The 19,848-nt window shown below is 41.0% G+C and overlaps 1 long non-coding RNA gene across 2 annotated transcripts in view; it reads right to left on the minus strand.

Annotated features, from left to right (window-relative positions):
* Window positions 1-5,098: 5,098 nt before the first annotated feature.
* Window positions 5,099-19,848, minus strand: part of LOC101141535 (uncharacterized) — a 30,624-nt gene continuing 15,874 nt past the window's right edge. For both annotated transcript variants that reach the window (XR_008675209.2, XR_008675210.2), the window contains exons 3-4: window positions 10,908-11,000; window positions 5,099-6,885 (exon numbers count right to left, since the gene is read on the minus strand). This is a non-coding gene — a long non-coding RNA (uncharacterized lncRNA). The remainder of the gene's footprint in view (window positions 6,886-10,907; window positions 11,001-19,848) is intronic.

Genomic DNA, 19,848 nt, shown 5'->3' on the forward strand with positions numbered 1-19,848 from the left:
ACAGAGTGAGACTCTGTCTCAAAAAGAAAAAAGAAACAGAACAATGGGATGTGTTAGCAGATCCTTGGTGGCCTAGTAGCCAGATTCACAGGTCCAGCACCAAAGGGTGAAGATGGGAGCGGCACCACTCACTATTACCCCTAGTGACTCACTAGCAAAATTTTTGCTTCCTGTCCCTGCAGCCTTATGGTCTGCTGAGAGGTCTTAGTCCAAAGGAAGGAATGCTTCCTTCCATTAGAAGACACAAGAATGGTTCTATTGAATAGAATTTAAGACTGCCCAGTCACTTTGGGCTCCTCATGCCACTGAATCAACAGGCAAAAAGGGAATTCTTGTGCTGGCTGGAGGGATTGATCCTGACTACCAAGGGGAAATTGGACAGCAGAAAAGGCAGCAGAGGCAAGGAAGACAATATCTGGAATACAGGAGGTCCCTTAGGCTATTTTAGGATTACCATAACTTGTGATTAAAGTCAATGGAAAACAAAACAATCCAATCCAGGCAGGATTATGAACGGCCCAGACCCCTTAGGAGTGAGGGTTCGGGCCACCCCACCAGGTAAAGAACCACAACCAGTGCTTGCTGAGGGCCATGGGAATGCAGAATGGGTGGTGGAAGAAGGCAGTTATGTGTGCCAGCCATGACCACATAACCAGTTACAGAAGCAAGGACTGTCATTGTCATGAGTATTTTCTTCTTTTCTCCAGAGAGAGATTTTATTTTAAGGAATTGGCTCCCATGATTGTGGGGGCTGGCGAATCCCAAATCTACAGGTTAGGCCAGCAGGCTAGAGACCCAGGATAGGGGTGATGTCTGCAGCTGGAGTTCAAAGAAAATGTGCTGGCAGAACTCCCTCTTCCTTCTGGGAGGTCAGTCTTTTTTTTTTTAGGCCTTCAACTGATGGGTGAGGCCCACCCACGTTACCCACTTTACTCAAAATCCACAGATTTATTTATTTATTTATTTTTGAGACTGAATCTTACTCTGTCGCCCAGGCTGGAGTGCAAAGCTGTGATCTCTGCTCACTGCAACCTCCACTTCCTGGGCTCAAGCCATTCTCCTGCCTCAGCCTCCCGAGTAGCTAGGATTACAGGCACCTCCCACCACGCCCAGCTAATTTTTGTATTTTTAATAGAGACGAGGTTTTACCATGTTGGCCAGGCTGGTTTTGAACTCCTGACCTCAAATGATCTGCCCGCCTCAGCCTCCCAAAGTGCTGGGATTACAGGCATGAGCCACCACTCCCGGCCCACAGATTTAAATGTTAATCTCATCTAAAAGCACTATCTCCACAGCACCGTTTAGACTCGTGCTTAATCGAATATCTGGGTACTGCTGGCCAAGTTGACACATAACATTCATCACATGGCTGGATCATGAACATGCATAGCTTGGAGGAAGAGCCAACGGGGTGCACTGAGAGAAGGAGAGAAGGAGATCTGAAAGAAGGAGAGATTTTGTCCCCACGCACCTGGAATTATGGGGATGCCATTAACCAAGATGGAAAGACTGCCAAGAAAGCAGACAAGGGAGGCAGAGTCAAAGGCGGAGATCAGGGGTTCAAACTTTTGAAGTCTGAGACATCTATTAGACATCCAAATATAGGTGCAGCTGGATATATGAATCTGGAATTCAGGGGAGAGGCTCTGGCTGGAGATAAAAAGCTTATATCATCTTCTGCATGAGCCTTTTGTAAGATTTCCCACACAATTCCTAAATTAAAACAAATCATTTGTGCCCCAGTTTGGGATGTGGGAAATAACTATAATTAAAAATAGAGAGGGCTTAAAGTGTAGGGAGATGAGCTTTGCAGAGGAGGCTGCGGGCTAACCCAGGCTAGATGGTGAGGGTTGAGCAGGAAGCTGTCAGCTGAAGAGAGGCTGGAGGGAAAAGTTAATGAATCGCCTTCGCTAAAAAGATGAAAGTGATACTAAATCAGAATTGCCCTGGAAAATTGCTGCCACCCAGGCACACGGTATTGGCCAATTGTTTCCCAGAGACGTGGTTTGTGAACAAGAGCAAGAGCATGACGTCTCCATGACGAGCGCAGCCCCCAGAGTCCTTTTTTCAGAGTTTTCGTTCTAGTCCCGCAGTTCTAACCTAGGACAAGTCATTTCATTTCTCTGCATCTCCTTTCCTTCACGTTAAAATAGAATCACACTCCTGCCCACTTCCTGGGGTTGTTGTAAGAACTAAATGCTATGGCTGCATAGCCCAGAGTCCATGCTCCGTAAATACTAGCTCTGATCATGGTTATTTGTCTCTCCGACTTCTGTCTAATGCTGTAAGAGCCTTAGATTCATACCCACTTGTATCACCAGCTCACAGGTTAAGCAAGTGTCTGATGAGTTGAACCGAACAGGAAAGTAGCAACATCTCATGGCATGCAGGAAAGGAATGCTGTTCCCTGAACTCACCCGCACCTGCAAGCTTCCTTGCCTCTTGCCCTCCTGGGTTAACGCTTCTGCCTGTGCCTTGGGTCCCAGACCCTCCCACCTTCTCAAGAACTGCACTCTTTCTATTATGCCTCTCTGTCAGGCCTCTGAGCCCAAGCTAAGCCATCATATCCCCTGTGACCTGCACATATACATCCAGATGGCCTGAAGCAACTGAAGATCCACAAAAGAAGTGAAAATAGCCTTAACTGATGACATGCCACCATTGTGATTTGTTCCTGCCCCACCCTGATACGGTATATTCTCCCCCGCCCTTAAGAAGGTACTTTGTACACCTATCCCAAACCTCTAAGAACTAATGATAGGCTGGGAGCGGTGGCTCACGATGGTAATCCCGGCACTTTGGGAGGCCGAGGCGGGCGGATCACGAGGTCAGGAGATCAAGACCATCCCGGCTAACAAGATGAAACCCCCCCTCTACTAAAAGTACAAAAAATTAGCCGGGCATGGTTGCGGGCACCTGTAGTCCCAGCTACTCGGGAACCTGAGGCAGGAGAATGGCGTGAACCTGCGAGAACTAATGATAATCCCACCACCCTTTGCTGACTCTCTTTTCAGACTCAGCCCGCCTGTTCCCAGGTGAAATAAACAGCCTTGTTGCTCACACAAAGCCTGTTGGTGGTCTCTTCACACGGACGCGCGTGACACTCTTTTCCTTTTCTCTGATCTCTCCTTAGATCCTTCCCCTCTGCATTTTAACATGCCCAGGGGTTTCCCACTTAAAGAAACAAAAATGAAACTACTCACCCTTTCACCCCACGGCCCCCTCCAGTTTTCTTCCAGTTTCTAAACTTCTGTTCTCAGCCAAACTTTTTTTTTTTGATAGACGTGATAATGAGGTTTTAATGATTTTTTTTTTTTTTTTTTTTTGAGACGGAATTTCACTCTTGTCACCCAGGCTGGAGTGCAATGGCGTAATCTTGGCTCACTGCAACCTCTGCCTCCCGGGTTCAAGTGATTTTCCTGCCTCAGCCTCCCGAGTAGCTGGGATTACAGGCGTGTGCCACCGCACCCAGCTAATTTTTGTATTTTTTTTAGTAGAGACGGGGTTTCACCATGTTGGGCAGGCTGGTCTTGAATTCCTGACCTCAGGTGATCTGCCCACCTCAGCCTCTCAAAGTGCTGGGATTACAGGTGTGAGCCACTGCGCCCAGCTGGTTTTAATGATTAAGATTTCCTGCTTAAGCAGAATACGATCAGAAGTAAAAAAAAAAAAAAGACAATTTTTTCCCCTCAGGTTTTGAACAACTGGAAAGCATAAAGATAAAGACAGTCTTGAAAAAATTTAAGGAATGAGTTTAAGGTTCTAATTTTCAACCTTCATTGTTCATCCTAGATTTTTGTTTGTTTGTTTACTTTAAGTTCTGAGATACATATGCAAATGTGCAGGTTTGTTACATAGGTATACATGTGCCTTGGTGGTTTGCTGCACCCATCAACCCGTCATCTAGATTTTAAGCCCTGCATGTATTAGATATTTGTCCTAATGCTCTCCCTCCCCTTACCCCCACCCCCACACACCCGGTGTGTCTGCATTTCCAAACTTCTGCAAAGTTGTTTACTCATGCTTTCTACAGTTCCTCTTGTCCTCACTTCCCAATTCATTGCAAAAGGCTTCAGCCCAACCCTCCCTTCTGCACATGGCTTTCTCCAGGGTCACCAATGACCAATTTTTTTTTTCCTAAATCCAACAGATATTGTATAATCTTCATCTTACTTGCCCTTTCAGCAACATTTGGGACCCCCTAACCATTCCCTTTCTTGAAACACTAAATGCCTTCTCCTAGTTCTCTTCCTTTATCTTCAGTTGACCATCCTCATCCTCAGTCTCCCTGGCTGGCTTACCATTCTCCAATGACTTTTTTTTTTTTTTTCTGGAGATAGGGTCTGGCTGTATCACCCAGGCTGGAGTGCAGTGGGGTGATCTTGGCTCACTGCAACCTCCGCCTCCTGGGTTCAAGCTTCAGCCTCTCGAGTAGCTGGGACTACAGACGTGCGCCATCACATCCAGGTAATTTTTGTATTTTTAGTAGAGACAGGGTTTCACCATGTTGGCCAGGCTGGTCTCGAACTCCTGGCCTCAAGTGATCCAATCACCTTGGCCTCCCAAAGTGCTGGGATTACAGATGTGAGCTACTGCTCCTGGCCTGAACCTGGCTTTGAATACAAATGAGCGTATGTGTATGTGTCTGAGAGAGTGGCAGACTCGGGGGAAGCAGGCTGAGTGAAAAGGGACAAAGGAGGCCAGAGGGAAGAAGGAGAAGCAGAGAGGGGAGCACCAAGTATCTACCCACCACCTGGAATCTTCCGGATCCTGTGTGGCCCTGGAAATGACCTGCCTATGGCTTCAGACACGGAGACTTTAGGATGCCATCATAACACCCTCATTTTGGCAGACCTCCTGGGCCTTAAAGCTTCACCATCTCACTCAAAATTGATGGTGGCTTTTCCAAGCTAGCTTTCATTTGCCTTGAGATTGTCAGAATTACCTAGTGCCTCCCATTTTTCTTGCCTCCTCGCTCATCAATGCCAGTATTGCTTTCATACCCTAAGGACTGCTGTCTTTTAGCATCTTCTCTTTTGTAACGAGTTAACTACACATACACACCCCTCGGGATCAGAAAAATAATGTGGCCTACAAGGAGTGTAAAAGCATTTGTAAACTTTATTTGTAAACCATATACATTTTAAAAAGAACGTCAAATATTTTCTTTCTTTTTTTTTTTTTTTTGAGACAAAGTCTTGCTGTGTCGCCCAGGCTGTAGTACAGTGGCACTATCTTGGCTCACTGCAACCTCTGCCCCCCCAGGTTCAAGTGATTCTCCCTGCCTCAGCCTCCCAAGTAGCTGGGATTACAGGCGCCCACCACCATGCCCGGCTAATTTTTATATTTTTAGTAGAGATAGGGTTTCGCCATGTTGGCCAGGCTGGTCTCGAACTCTTAGACTCAAGTGATCCACCCACCTCAGGCCCCCAAAGTGCTGCGATTACAGGTGTGTGCCACCATGCCCGGCCAAATATTTTCTTAAAAAGTAGGATCTAAAGTAATTCAAGGGCTGGGCATGGTGGCTCATGCCTGTAATCCCAGCAATTTGGGAGGCTGAGGTGGGCGGATCACATGAGATCAGGAGTTCGAGACCAGCCTGGCCAGTGTGGCGAAACCCCGTCTCTACTAAAAATACAGAAATTAGCCGGGCATGGTGGTGGGCGCCCGTAATCCCAGCTACTCAGGAGGCTGAGGCAGGAGAATCGTTTGAACCCAGCAGGAGGAGGTTGCAGTGAGCTGAGATCGCACCACTGCACTCCAGCCTGGGTGACAGAGCAAGACTCTGTCTCTAAAAAATAAATAAATAAATAAATAAAATAAAGTAATTCAGGCAGAATTTTAAAATAAAGGCTTCTCCAATTTTTTCTGAGCAAGGAAAAAGAAGGAAATAAATCAGTGTTTGTTGGGGGTGTACAAAATGCCCAGAACTGCGCTAGCCCCACCTTCTGTCTCAGTGGTGTGTGGTCTTCCCAGCAATGCTTAGACAGAGAGAACGGTGTCCTCATTTCACAGATGGGGAAGTAATAAGGGATCAGGAAGGTGACATACCTCTAATAAAACTGAAATCTGAGCTGAGCTTGGTCTGACTTTTACAAGTGCATTGGACTTTTTCCACTGTAGGAAAACTTTCTCAGCTCTAACTTCCAGGTAGACTCGGGTTAATAAATGTCATGTCACAGAAAGTTCTAGCAAAGCCCATGGCTTCACAAAGCAGATGGTTTGATATGAACTTAATGTTTTTGTCTAGAATTATCCTTCATGAATGTAGGAAAGGCAAAGACAGCCCTTCACCTTCTGGTAAAACACAGGCCTCAATTTCTCCTGCTCCCTCCATCTCAACCTCTTCATTGAGGAAAAAATAATGCTAAGTGACTCTTGTCCAACATGAGTTTAGTGGTCAAAGGCAGAGTAGAAATTACTTAGATGAGGCTCATAGTAACACTATACCCTTGATAACAGCCATATCATTCAGGATAAAGTCCAGGCAGCTAAAACAGAGAGACTCTAAAAGACAGTGACTCACAGAAAGTCCTTATCATATAACAGTCCCAAAGTCCGGGACAGTGAGAGGGCTCATGACGTCACTCAAGGATCCAGGCCCTTTCCACCTGGTTGCTCTGCCAGACTGCAGAGCACTGTCTTCTCCCCATGGTCAAAGCTGGGTGGGAGCACATGCACATTCCAGCTTGTGAGAAGAGGAAAGAGCACCGCTGCAGGACCAGGGCTCATCTTCCATGCCCAGGGCTCATCTTCCATGCTGGGGACAACCTAGAAGTTGCACCATCATCACTGCACACGTTCTGTGCTTGGCCACAAGGCCGCACTAGCAACAAAGCAGACAAGAAGTGTAGTCTCTCCCTGGGCCCAATGGCAATTCTGTTCCTGTGGAAGAAGGGGAGACCAGAGTTTAGTGTCCAACTATTAATTGCAACCTCTGCCACAATAACAACCATAGTTTACATCTGTACTTTGCTTTACAGTTAATCAAATACTTTCATACCCTCCAAGCCACCTAATCTAACAACAAACCTTTGAGTAGGCAACGTTTCTCTCATGTTATACATGAGAAAACAGTACCAAATGCATTAAGGAAATAGGGTAAGGCATAGGTTGGAGTTTTAAATGCTCAGTGGGAATGCACCCCCTGTGGTGACTAAATACTGGTAGAACCCAAAAGAAAAGCTTGTCCCGTTTGTTCCAGACAATATTTATTAAGCAAGTACTAAGAACCTAGGAACTGAGAAAACAGAATGACAAGACAGGGTCTTTGCCCCTAAAGATTTCACAACAGTTGAGGAGAGCAAAACAGTGCTTGTAGTATATAGGCAGGCCTTGGAGATATTGTGAGCTTTGCAGGTTCAGTTCTAGAATAAAGCAAGTATCTCGATAAAGCAAGTCACACAAACTGTTTGGTTTCCCAGTACGTGTAAAATGTATGCTTACACTATACAGTAGTCTATTAAGTGTGCAATAGCATTATGTCTAAAACAATGTACATACTTTAAGATTAGATTTTTTTTTGTTTGAGACAGAGTCTCACTCTGTTGCCCAGGCTAGAGTGCAACGGCCTGGTCTCGGCTCACTGCAACCTCCGCCTCCTGGGTTCAAGTGATTCTCCTGCCTCAGCCTCCCAAGTAGCTGGGATTACAGGCACCCACCACCATGCCTGGTTAATTTTTTATATTTTTAGTAGAGATGGGGTTTCTCCATGTTGGCCAGGCCGGTCTCAAACTCCTGACCTCAAGTGATCCGCCTGCCTCGGCCTCCCAAAGTGCTGGGATTACAGGCATGAGCCACCACACCTGGCCAACAATATTCATTTGTATCTCTTCCTCCTGCATTGCTTAGCATGTGGGAAGTTTGCAAAAATGCTTGCTGAACCAAACTGAATATTGTATTTTAAAATTTGCCCATGTGTTGTCATGATGTAGACACATTGTAGACTTTGCTATTGTTCAAATGTTGTCTTATTTGATGAATACAAATACAAAGGGTTTGGCTGAGAACTTGAGCTCTGGTATCAGGTAGGCCTGGGTCTGAGCCTCAGATTCTCCACTAACTAACTGTGGCACAATGTAATCTCTCTAAAAAGCAACATAATTAGATTTGCATGCTCAAATGAGATAAATGCCCACCTGGAATTCCCTGCCCAGCTGAATGTCAATAAAAGAATGACGGAGAGAAGAGTTTGTTTTTCTTAATACGACTAAAAGAATACCACTGTAAAGATTCTCATTGAAAGAAATTCTATAGTATTTATTTCAGAAAGAAAACATTTAAAAGAGAAAAATGTAGGAAACAACGGTGAACAATAATGGGTAACTACGTAGGCAAATCTAAGTAAGTATTGACTGTATAAAAACAACAGCAAATTGTAACTAATTTGAATATAAAAATGAGTTGGAAGTAAAATAATGAATAATAATAACATATGATTCTTACTCTGAGCAGGGCAACAGGGGAAAAATGACATATAAGACATAAAATGACATATTGAGTCCAAACAGGTGTTTGGATTATAGCATTTTAAACTCTTGGCATTATCCAAGACTACAGTAGAGATATTGATTAATTTCAGATAAGTCGAAAATGAATGTTAAATATGCAAATTTTAAAAACTTCTACCCGTGGGATGGGGTAGTTGAGAAGTGGGTATAATGAAAACTCAGACAAAACAGAAAACAAAAGAGTCTTTTTTAATCAAATAAAAAAACAACAAACACGAAAATTAGAAAGTACAATGTTAGACAGTATCTATAGTCACAATGATAGCAAACAAAGTTTCCACTACAAAACACAGAATCACAGAGGAGACACAGACAAGAAAAATTAATCTATATAATACTGAAAGAAACACACCCAAAGCTGAAGTATCTAGAAAGACTGAAACTGAAAGAAGCAGGGGGTAGGGGGAGAAATAGGTTTACCTAGTTCTATTTTACCAGAAAAATATGAACCAAAAAAGAAAGCTTGTATAGTTCTTTTATTCTCAGAAAAAAATGGAAAGACAGAAAGTATTATCAGAAATAAGAGGCTATAATAAAAGGAACATTTCCCCACAAAAGTATAAAAATTCTCAACCTGTTTTCAACTTAACAACATAATCTCAAAACATAACCAAAAATGGACAGAATTACAAGGAGAAATTGGTAAATCCGCATCAAAGTCGAAGAACGTATCATTTTCCCAAGAACATTAACAAAAATTGGTCACATACTAAGCTATAATGTCAAACTCAACAAATACCAAAAATTGATATAATAAAAACCAATTTCTCAAATCCAATTTAATAAAAATAGAAATCATTAACAGAAAAGTCTAACATGTCCATGCGACTGGAAAGTTAAAAAATAAACTCCAATATAACTCATGGGTCAAAGAAAAACTCAGCAACTATCATTTAGGATGAAATAATATTTTTGAATATCCCCTCAATGGTGCCATTCTACCCGCTCCTGACCAATGCTGTTAGACAACACACACAAACACACATTCACAGACACTGTACTGGGAAAAGAGAAACAAAATTGTCATTATTTGCAGAAGACTCCAATAACAACAAAAAAAAAAAATGAAAGAAGATCAAAGACAATGCATAGGAAGAAAAGAATTTAATTACGCTGCAGGATACAAGATGAATATACAAAAATCAATTGTGTGCCTATATGCCCACAACAAATGGCTGAAAACTGTCACTTTTAAAGAATACAAGGTATTTAAGGTACCTAGGAATGTATCAAACAAAAGATGTATAAAATCTTTATGTTGAAAATTATAACACTTCTTGAATGACATAAATGGATGAGAAAACCTCCCATTTAGAGGCGAATTCTCTCAAAACTAATATTAAATATTAAGTGCAGTTTCACACAAAGTCTCAACAGGGTTTTTTTGAAGAACTTGTAAACTGATTCCAAAATGTATATGAAAGAGCAAAAAGTCAAGTACAACTAAGAACATTTTAAACAATGTGAGACTTCCTTTGCCAGTTATCAAAACTTACTATGGAGCTATTAAATTTAAGATATTGATACTGAGATAAATATATGGTGAATGAGACTAGAGAGCACTGGGGAGCAATGGGAGTCGACTTTTTAAGGGATACAAAATTACAACTAGCAACTAGACAGGAGGAAGAAGTTCTAGGGTTCTATGTCAATGTAGCATAACTGTAGTTAACAAGATATTACATAGTCTCAAATAGCTAGAAGGAGAATATTGAATGTTCTCAACACAAAGAAATAATCAATGTTGGAGATAATGAATGTGCTGATAACTCTGATCACTATACATTATATATCTCAAAACATGACTCTGTGCCCCATAAATATGTACATTATATGTCAATTAAAAAATTAAATTTGAAAAGAAGAGAGAGTAGCAAACAAACTCATGCATATATGAAAACACAATATATGATAATATATGATAGCTGTTATTACAAAAGGAAAAGGATTTAATAAATGGGGCTCCACACAGTTTGTTTTCCATATGAAAAAAAAACCGAACTGCTTTCTAATACTATTCACAAAATACTATTCACAAAAATAAATCCTAGGTGGATTAAAGACCTAAAAGCAAAACTTGAAATCAAAGGAAACAGAAAGACAAGAAAAATAGCAAAACTTGAAATAGAAGAATAGAACAAAAACTGAATATTCTTATGTTCTCAAGGATAAGAAAGGTCTGAAGAGGCAAAACACATCAACTATAAGGGAAAGGTTGGTAAGTTTGATTATATAAAAAAATGAAAACTTTGTTACAACCAAACTCACTGTTGCTGGGATAAAAGTCAGCCTACAGAGCAGGAGACATTCACAATACATATAACTGACTAAGGATTCATTTCCAAAACATATAAAGAATGTCTATAAGGAATAAAGGCCAGGCGTGGTGGCTCATACCTGTAATCCTAGCGCTTTGGGAGGCCCAGACTGGAGAACGGCTTGCGGCCAGGAATTCGAGACCAACCTGGCCAACATAGTGAGACCTCGTCTCTATTAAAAAAAAAAAAATCTTTAAAAAAATTATACATACATACCATATATATGATATATTATATATCATATATGTATATATAAGATACATACCACATAACTAATACATAATATATGTATATATAATAATCCATATATGTCTATATAATAAGGGCCAAAAACTCCAGTAGAAAAATTGGGGAAAATTTAAATAAGCATTTGACAGAAGAAGGAATAAAAGACCAAGAAAATCAACCTCATTGGTAATCAAGGAAATGCAAATGAAAATGATGAGGTTCTCTTTTATACCTAGGAGAAAGGAAAAACTTAAATTGAACACAATCAAGTTTCCAGGGAGGCTGGGCACAGTGACTCACGCCTGTAATCCCAGCACTTTGGGAGGCCGAGGTGGGCGGATCACTTGAGGTCAGGAGTTCGAGACCAGCCTGGACAACACGGTGAAACCTCATCTCTACTAAAATAAAAAAATTTGCTGGGCGTGGTGGCATGCACCTGTAATCCCAGCTACTCGGGAGGCTGAGGCGGGAGAATCGCTTGAACCCAGCAGGCGGAGGTTGCAGTGAGCCGAGAATACACCACTGCACTTTAGCCTGGGCGACAGAGCCACTCTGTCTCAAAAAAAAAAAAAAAAAAAAAAAAGTTTGGGAGGAAATGTGGAGTAAAAAACCCTCACACATACTGACAGGGTCATACAAACACTTAGGGTAACCATTTGGACAGAGTTGGTAGGTGAAGATGCTGGTACCACATAACCAAGGAACTCTACCGTGTTTGGGTAGGTATATACCCAAACACTTCCGCAAGGATGTATGTACAAGAAAACACTCGCTGCAACATTAGTAGTGATGGCAAAGATTTAAAAATAGATAAACTGTGTTGCACTTATTTGGTGGACCACGATTCATAGCTGTGATGAGGAGTGCCTGGCATACAAGCACTATATAAGTGTTTGATGACATCATCATTGTCACTGTCATCATCAGCATAGATAAACCTCAAGAGCTCAAGTTCAGTATGAAAAAAAAAATCAACAGAAAGTTGTACAGGGTGTGTTATTACTGGTATAAAGTTCATGTAGTTTAAAATCGTTTTGCCAATGTTGTAAGGCATACTTATGGATAGACACATGTGTAATAATACAAACTATGAAAACCTGCCTGGGAATAAAAATCATGAAACTCAGGATGACGTTCATCGGGGAGGGCAAAGGAGGGAAATGAAGTCAGGGAGTGCAGAAAGGGCTCCATTTGTATTTGCAGTTTTATTTCTAAAGCTGGAAAGACAGTATATGGAAACTCCTTATCTTACTCCCCATGTGTCTTTTCTTTTTTTTTTTTGCAGGCAGGATCTTGCTTTGTCATCCAGGCTGGAGTGCAGTGGCACAATCTCAGCTCTCTGCAGCCTCAACCTTCCCAGGCTCAGGTGATCCTCCCACCTTGGCCTCCCAAGTAGCTGGGACTACAGGCGTGTGCCACCACACCCAGCTAATTTTTGTATTTTTTTTTTTTTGTAGAGGTTTATGTTGCCCAGGTTGGTCTCAAACTCCTGGGCTCAAAAGATCTGCCTGCCTCAGCCTCCCAAAATGCAGGGATTACAGGGGAAAGCCACCACGCTCAGCCCTCCGTATGTCTTTATGTACTCAATATTTCATATTTTAAAAAGAAGTCTGGTAATGCCATGTGCCAGTGAGGATTTTCAGAAAAAGAAACTCATACTGCTGCTGGGAATATAAATTGGAATAGCCATTTTGGGGAGCGAAGTTTGAATGTCTGTCCTGGGACCCAGCAATCCGACTTCCAGGAGCCTATGCTAGAGAGGTCTCCTGCGTGCGGGCACAAAGACATTGATAAGGATGGTTAAGCAACCACTGTTTATAAAAACAAATAGAAACAATTGTTTCTAAATGTCCATCAATAACAGCTGACATTTAGTAAGTGCTTGCCACACACCAGTGGTTGTATAGGGGGATGAACACATAGAAATAAAATGGATAAACAGAATAGCCTACTATTACTATGAAAATGATAAAGAGGACATAAATATATCAAATATGATAAACCTCCAAAAATGTGTTAAAATGGTGAAAAACAGGTACACGCAGTATAAATTTTAAAATCATAAAATGATATCAAATAATGCCACTCATAAAAACATAGAGGGCCAGGTGCTGTGGCTCACGCCTGTAATCCTAGCACTTTGGGAGGCTGAGGTGGGTGGATCACCTGAGGTCAGTCATTTGAAACCAGCCTGGCCAACATGGTGAAACCCCCTCTCTACTAAAAATACAAAAATTCGCCGGGCTTGGTGGCAGACACCTGTAATCTCAGCTACTTGGGGGGCTGAAGCAGGAGAATCCCTTGAACCCAGGAGGTGGAAGTTGCAGTGAGCCGAGATTGCACCACTGCACTCCAGCCTGGGTGACAGAGCGAGACTCTGTCTCAAACAAACAAACAAACAAATAAATAAATGGGGGAAGAAGTTTTGAGAGTCTCTGACCTATGAGGCTGCAAGCACCCTGGGGTATACATTTACTTGACAGCAGTTACCTCTGAGGAAGGAAGGAGAAGAGGAGACAGTGGGCTGTACACTGCAATGTTATGTTTCTTAAAAAAAAAAAAAATCTGGGCCGGGTGCAGTGGCTGATGCCTGTAATCCCACCACTTTGGGAGGCCCAGGAGTTCCTGAGGTCAGGAGTTCAAGACTAGCCTGGGCAACATGGCGAAACCTGTCTCTACTAAAAATACAAAAATTACCCGAGTGTGGTGGTGGGCACCTGTAATCCTGGCTACTCGGGAATCTGAGGCAGGAGAATTGCTTGAACCTGGGAGGCGGAGGTTGCAGTGAGCTGAGATTGCACCACTGCACTTCAGCCTGGGTGGCAGAGTGAGACTTCGTCTCAAAAAACAAAAACAAAAAAAAACTGAAGCAAATATGGTAAAATATTAACATTTGTTCAATCTGAATGGTGAATACACAGGTGTATTAAATTCTTTTGTATTTTTCCATATGCTTGAGATATTTTATGTCTGATTTAAAGAAAAAAGAAATGTCACCTCCTTTGAGAATGTAAAAAAAGAAAAAAGAAATTAAAAACCCCCAACTCTAAATCGTTCTTTGATTCAAAGGGAATCAAGTTGCTCATTTCCAGTAATGACAGGCAAGCTAGGACTGACCCAACCACTGAAAACATCTAAAAATCTGGATTAAACAAACATCCCATTAGTATTCTATGTGTTAGAAGCAAGTCAGATCCTGGAGTTACACAGGGCATGAGTAACAGGGGACAGGGATCAGAGCAACCATGTAGCTGGCTGTCCCCACACAACCGCTAAGAACATTGAGACTAAAAAGAAGCTGTACCCAGAGAGGTAGGGAGAGTGTCTCAGAGCACAAGCCATTTGTGCGATGAGGATGTTTTCTAATACACTGGACTTGTGGTCCTGTTCCATGGCCCTCAGGCCAGAATGACAAGAGATCAGAACCCAGGACCCACCTGCCTGGGTGGGTATCACATGGAAGACGCTGCCCATATTGGTTTGGGGCAGCACGACAAACACAAAAATACAAACCAGATTTTCACACACACACACACACACACACACACACACACACACACATGCAGGCGCGCTACTGGGAATGCAGAGGGGGAAGCCTTGAGACTAAGGAATGAAACTGAAGTTCAAAAAAGAAAATAAGCAGCCTTTGGGAGAATGTGGCCACAGGCCAGCCCTCAGGTGGACTGGCATCCAGGGCACTTGTAGCATTTTGGGGCCAAGGACTCCTGAAACTTTAACTTGGCTAGAGTTATCACCTGATGGTGCCCCTAAGAATCTAGCAGATGAAGAGACGGGAAGGTCCTTCCCAGGCCTCAGGGAACCCACACAAATAATTCCTCCAGGGTAACGGCAAAATGCCAAAGATATTAGGCACTTAAAAGAATATGATAACATGCCGGGCGTGGTGGTTCACGCCTGTAATCCCAGCACTTTGGGAGGCTAAAGTGGGCAAATCACGAGGACAGGAGTTTTAGACCAGCCTGGCCAACATGGTGAAACCCCGTCTCTACTAAAAAATAGAAAAATTAGCTGGGCGTGGTGGCGGGCGCCTATAATCCTAGCTACTCAGGAGGGTGAGGCAGGAGAATCGTTTGAACCTGGGAGGCAGGGGTTGTAGTGAGCCGAGATTGCACCATTGCACACCAGCCTGGGTGACAGGGCGAGATTTTGTCTCAAAAAAAAAAAAAAAAAGGAATATGACAACATGAAGAAAGGCCCAGAAAAACCACAAACAAGAGAAATAGAGCTGCACAGGCTTTAGAAACTGGAATTATCAAGCCTACTTTTAAAAACAATTATGAGCTGGGCATGGTGGCTCACGACTGTAATCCTGACACTTTGGGAGGCCAAGGCTGGTGGCTTGCTTGAGCTTGGGAGTTCAAGACCAGCCTGAATGACATGGCAAGACCCTGTCTCTATAAAATATTTTTGAAAATTAGCTGGGTGTGGTGTAGTCCCAGCAACTTGGGAGGCTAAACTGGGAAGACTGTATGAGCCCAGGAGGTTGAGGCTGCAGTGAGCCATGTTCATGCCACCACAGTCCATCCTGGGCAACAGAGCAAGAACCTTATCTCAAATAAATAAATAAATAAAAACAATTATGCTTATCATGTTAAATGAAACAAATGACAAACTTAAAAATATTTTCAGGGAGCATGAAACTAAAATGTGAAAAAAACAGATTTGAAAAAGAGCCAAACAGGATTCCTAAAAATGAAAAATAGGATATCCCAAATTTCAAATTCTATGGAACTATTAGTGGCAGACTGGACACAGTCAAGGAGAGAATTAATGAACTGAAAGTCAATGCAGAAGAAATTATCCAGAATGCAGCCTGGAGAAGACAGAAAATACTGAGGAAAGTGTAAGAGATGTGTGGGATACAGTAAGGAGGTCTAATGTATTTGCTCCAAGTCCCAGAAAGAGAGAAGTGGGAAAACCAAGCAGAGGAAACAACAGAAGAGATAACGCTGTGAGTTTCACCAATCTGACCACTTATCCACAGATTTGAGAGCCCAGTACAACTCAAACAAGATAAATAAAAAGAAACTGTCATCTAATATATCATAGTGAAATTGCAAAAAAAAAAAAAATCAAATAAAAAAGTTGTAAAAGTGTGTATAGAGGGGATGCCCTTCAAAGAAGCATTGACTGTTTTTCCATAGATTGATTTTCCACAGCAGTGAGAGAAATCAGAAGACAGTGTAAGAAAGCATCTCAAAGACAAGAACTGCCAAGAAAATTTTCAAGAATTAAAATAAGAATAGTTTCAACAAACAAAATTGAGAGTGTATCAGTAGATCCTCACTGAATGCAATACTACAAATTGTGCTTCAGGCATTAGAAAAGAGTTCCCAGTTAGAAGTTCTAAGATGAAAAAAAGAAGTAATAAATGTGTGGGCAACTATAAATAAACATTGATCATATAAAGAATAATCATGTCTACTAAGGTTATAAAAAATGACAATACCAGATAATAGTAATATATGATTAAGAGATGATATAAGGAATAGTAGGTAGGATTTTAACAGGCAGAGATGACAGAGAGAAACATTCTGGGTAGAAACAGAAGCTTGAACAAAGAAATAGTGGTAACAACAACATAGAGAATAAGCAGTCCAGTCTGACTGAAACAGGGCAAATGAAAAGAACCTGGTGAGCAGCGCTGTATTAGGAAGGATGTGAGGACTTGGTCTTTAATGACTTGTGCATCTGGGGCTCATAGGGGTAATTGCAGACTCTTGGTTAATGTCACAGGACTCCCAAAGTCTTAGAAAACAGAGATAAAACTGACGTGGTTCCTGTCCTCAATTAGCTTTTAGAAGTACAAATGAAGGAACACCAGAGATCTTCACAGTTTATCCCTCCAACACAACTGGTAGTTCTGAAATGAACCTCTAACAAACAGCATGTTGGAAAATTACAAAGAATACGTATTTCCTTAATCTGCTTTCAAGTCCCATGGTAGCTTTTTCTTAATAACAGCTTTGTTGAGATATAATTCACAAACCATAAAATTCATCCTTCAAAGTGCACAATTTAGTGGCTTTTAATGCATTCACAGAATTGTGCAATCATCAATCACTATCAAGTGTTATATTTTTATCACTCCAAAGAGAAATCCATACTCCTTAACAGTTGCTTCCCATTCCCCCCTCCCTGCAGCCCTTAGCAACCACTACTCTACTTCCTATCTCCATGCATTTCTGTATAATGGCTATTTCATATAAACAAAGTCATACAACATGTGGTCTTCCGTGACTGGTCTTCTGTTCTTTCACTTAGCATGTTTTCAAGGTAGATCCAAGTTGCAGGATGTATTAATACTTCATTCTACTTATTGCAAATAATATTCCATTGTATGAACATGCCATATTTTATGTATCCACTCATTCATTTATGGATATTTTGGTATTTCTACTTTCTGGTAATTATGAATAATTCTATAAACATTTGTGTAAAAGTTTTCCTATGGGCATGTTTTCAACTTTTTTGGGTGTACACCTAGGCATGGCATTCCTGGGTGATATGATAACTCTGTTTTTTAACATTTTGAGGAGCTACCAAACTGTCTCCCAAAGTGGCTACACCATTTTTTATTCCCCCCAACACTGTATGAGGGTTCTAATTTCTCTACATCGTCAACACTTGTTGTCTGTTTTATTATATCTACATAGTGGGTGTGAAATGATATCTCTCTGCAGTCTTGATTTGCATTTCCATGCTAATGATGTTGAACATCTTTCATATGCTTATTGGCCATTTGTATATCTTCTTTAAAGAAGTGTCTATTCAGGTAGTTTGCCCATTTTTACTGGGCTTTTTGTCTTTTTTATTGTTGAGTTATACACTTTTTTTTTTTAAAGAGACAGAGACTCAATTGGTCACCTAGGCTCAAGTGCAGTGGCACAATCATAGCTCATTGCAGCCCAGAACTCCTGGGCTCAAGTGATCCTCCTGCCTCAGCCTCCCAAGTAGCTGGGCTGACTTTTCATACTTTGTAGAGAGGGGGTCTCACTACGTTGTCCAGCCTGGTTTCAAACTCCCGGCCTCAAGTAATCCTCCCACCTCAGCCTCCCAAAGTGTTTGTACTACAGGTGTGAGCCACCACTCCTGGTCCCAACATGTCCTTTATATATATGTATATATATATCATATATATATAATGTATATATATATATATCATATATATATTTTATATATATATATATCCCTTATCAGATATAAGATTTGCAAATATTTTCTCATTCTTTTGGTTATCTTTTCACTTTCTTCAATGGTATCTTAAGAAGTACAAAAGTTTTGAGTTTTGATGAAGTCTAATTCATTTTTTCTTTTATTGCTTGTGCTTTTGGTGTTATATGTAAGAGATCATAACCTGATTCAAGGCAATGAAGATCTATACCTATGTTTTCTTCTAAGACATCTATGATTCTAGCTCTTACATTTAATTGATTCATTTGAGTTAATTTTTGTATATGGTGGGAGGTGGGGGCTCAACTTCATTGTTTCTCCTGTGGATATCCAGTTGTCCCAGCATCATTTGTTGAAAAGTCTATTCTTTCCCATTGAAATCTTGCCTTTTCTTTCTTTTTCTTGTCTAATTGTCCTGGCTACAAATCCCAGTACAGAGTTGCAGAGAAGTTAACAAGAGTGCCCTTCCTTGTCTTGTTCTTGATCTTAGGGTGAAAACACTCAGTATACTGTTCTTTGTGAGTTTTTCATACCTTTTATCAAGTTGATAAAATTCCCTTCTATTATTAGTTTGCTGTCTGTTTTTATCATGAAAAGCTGTTATTTTATCAAATGCTTTTTCTGCATCAATTGAGATAATCATATAGTTTTTTCCCTTTATTCTATTAATGTGGTGTATGACATTGATTTTTATATGTTGAAGTACGCTTGCATTCCCAAGACAAATCTCACTTGGTCAGGGTATATAGTCATGTGCTGCATAACAGTGTTATATATGATGGTGCTCACTTGAGATTATAATACCTTACTTTTACTGTACATTTTCTATGTTTAAATACACAAATACTTACCGCTGTATTACAGTTGCCTGCAGTATTCAATGCAGTAACATGTACAGGTTTGTAGCCTAGGAGCATAGGCTATACCACACAGACTAGGTGTGCAGTAGGCTATACCAGCTAGGTTTGTGTAAGTATACTCTATGATGTCTACACAACAACAAAATTGCCTAATGATGCATTTCTCAGAAAGTTTCCTCCTCATAAGTGACAAATATCTGCAATTCTTTTAATATGCTGCTGAATTCAGTTTGCTAGTATTTTCTCGAGAATTTTTACATCTATGTTCATAAGGAATATTGGTCTACAGTTTTCTTGCAGTGCCTTTGTCTGGCTTTGGTATCATGGTAATGCTAGTCTCATAGAATGAGTTAGGAAGCCTTTTCTTCTCTTGTTTTTTGGAAGTTTGAGAAGGTTGGTGTTAATTCTTTAAATGTTAGGTAGAATTCAGCAGTGACATCATCTGGTCCTCGACTTTTCTTTGTTGGGAGGGTTTTGGGGTTTTTTAAAATTACTAACCCAATCTCCTTACTTGTTAAAAATCTATTCAGATTTTCTAATTCTTCTCAAGGTTTGGTAATTTTATCTTTCTAGGAATTTGCCCATTTCATCTAGGTAATACAATTTGTTGGCATAAAATTATTCATAATATTCCCTTATAGCCCTTCTTAATCTTAAGGGCATTTGTGATGCCCTCTCTTTCATTTCTGACTTTAGTAACCTGAGTCTTTTTTTCTTGGTCAGTCTAACTAAAAAGCT

This window comes from Gorilla gorilla, chromosome 23, assembly GCF_029281585.2.
Source record: "Gorilla gorilla gorilla isolate KB3781 chromosome 23, NHGRI_mGorGor1-v2.1_pri, whole genome shotgun sequence".
NCBI classification, from domain to species: Eukaryota; Metazoa; Chordata; class Mammalia; order Primates; family Hominidae; genus Gorilla; species Gorilla gorilla.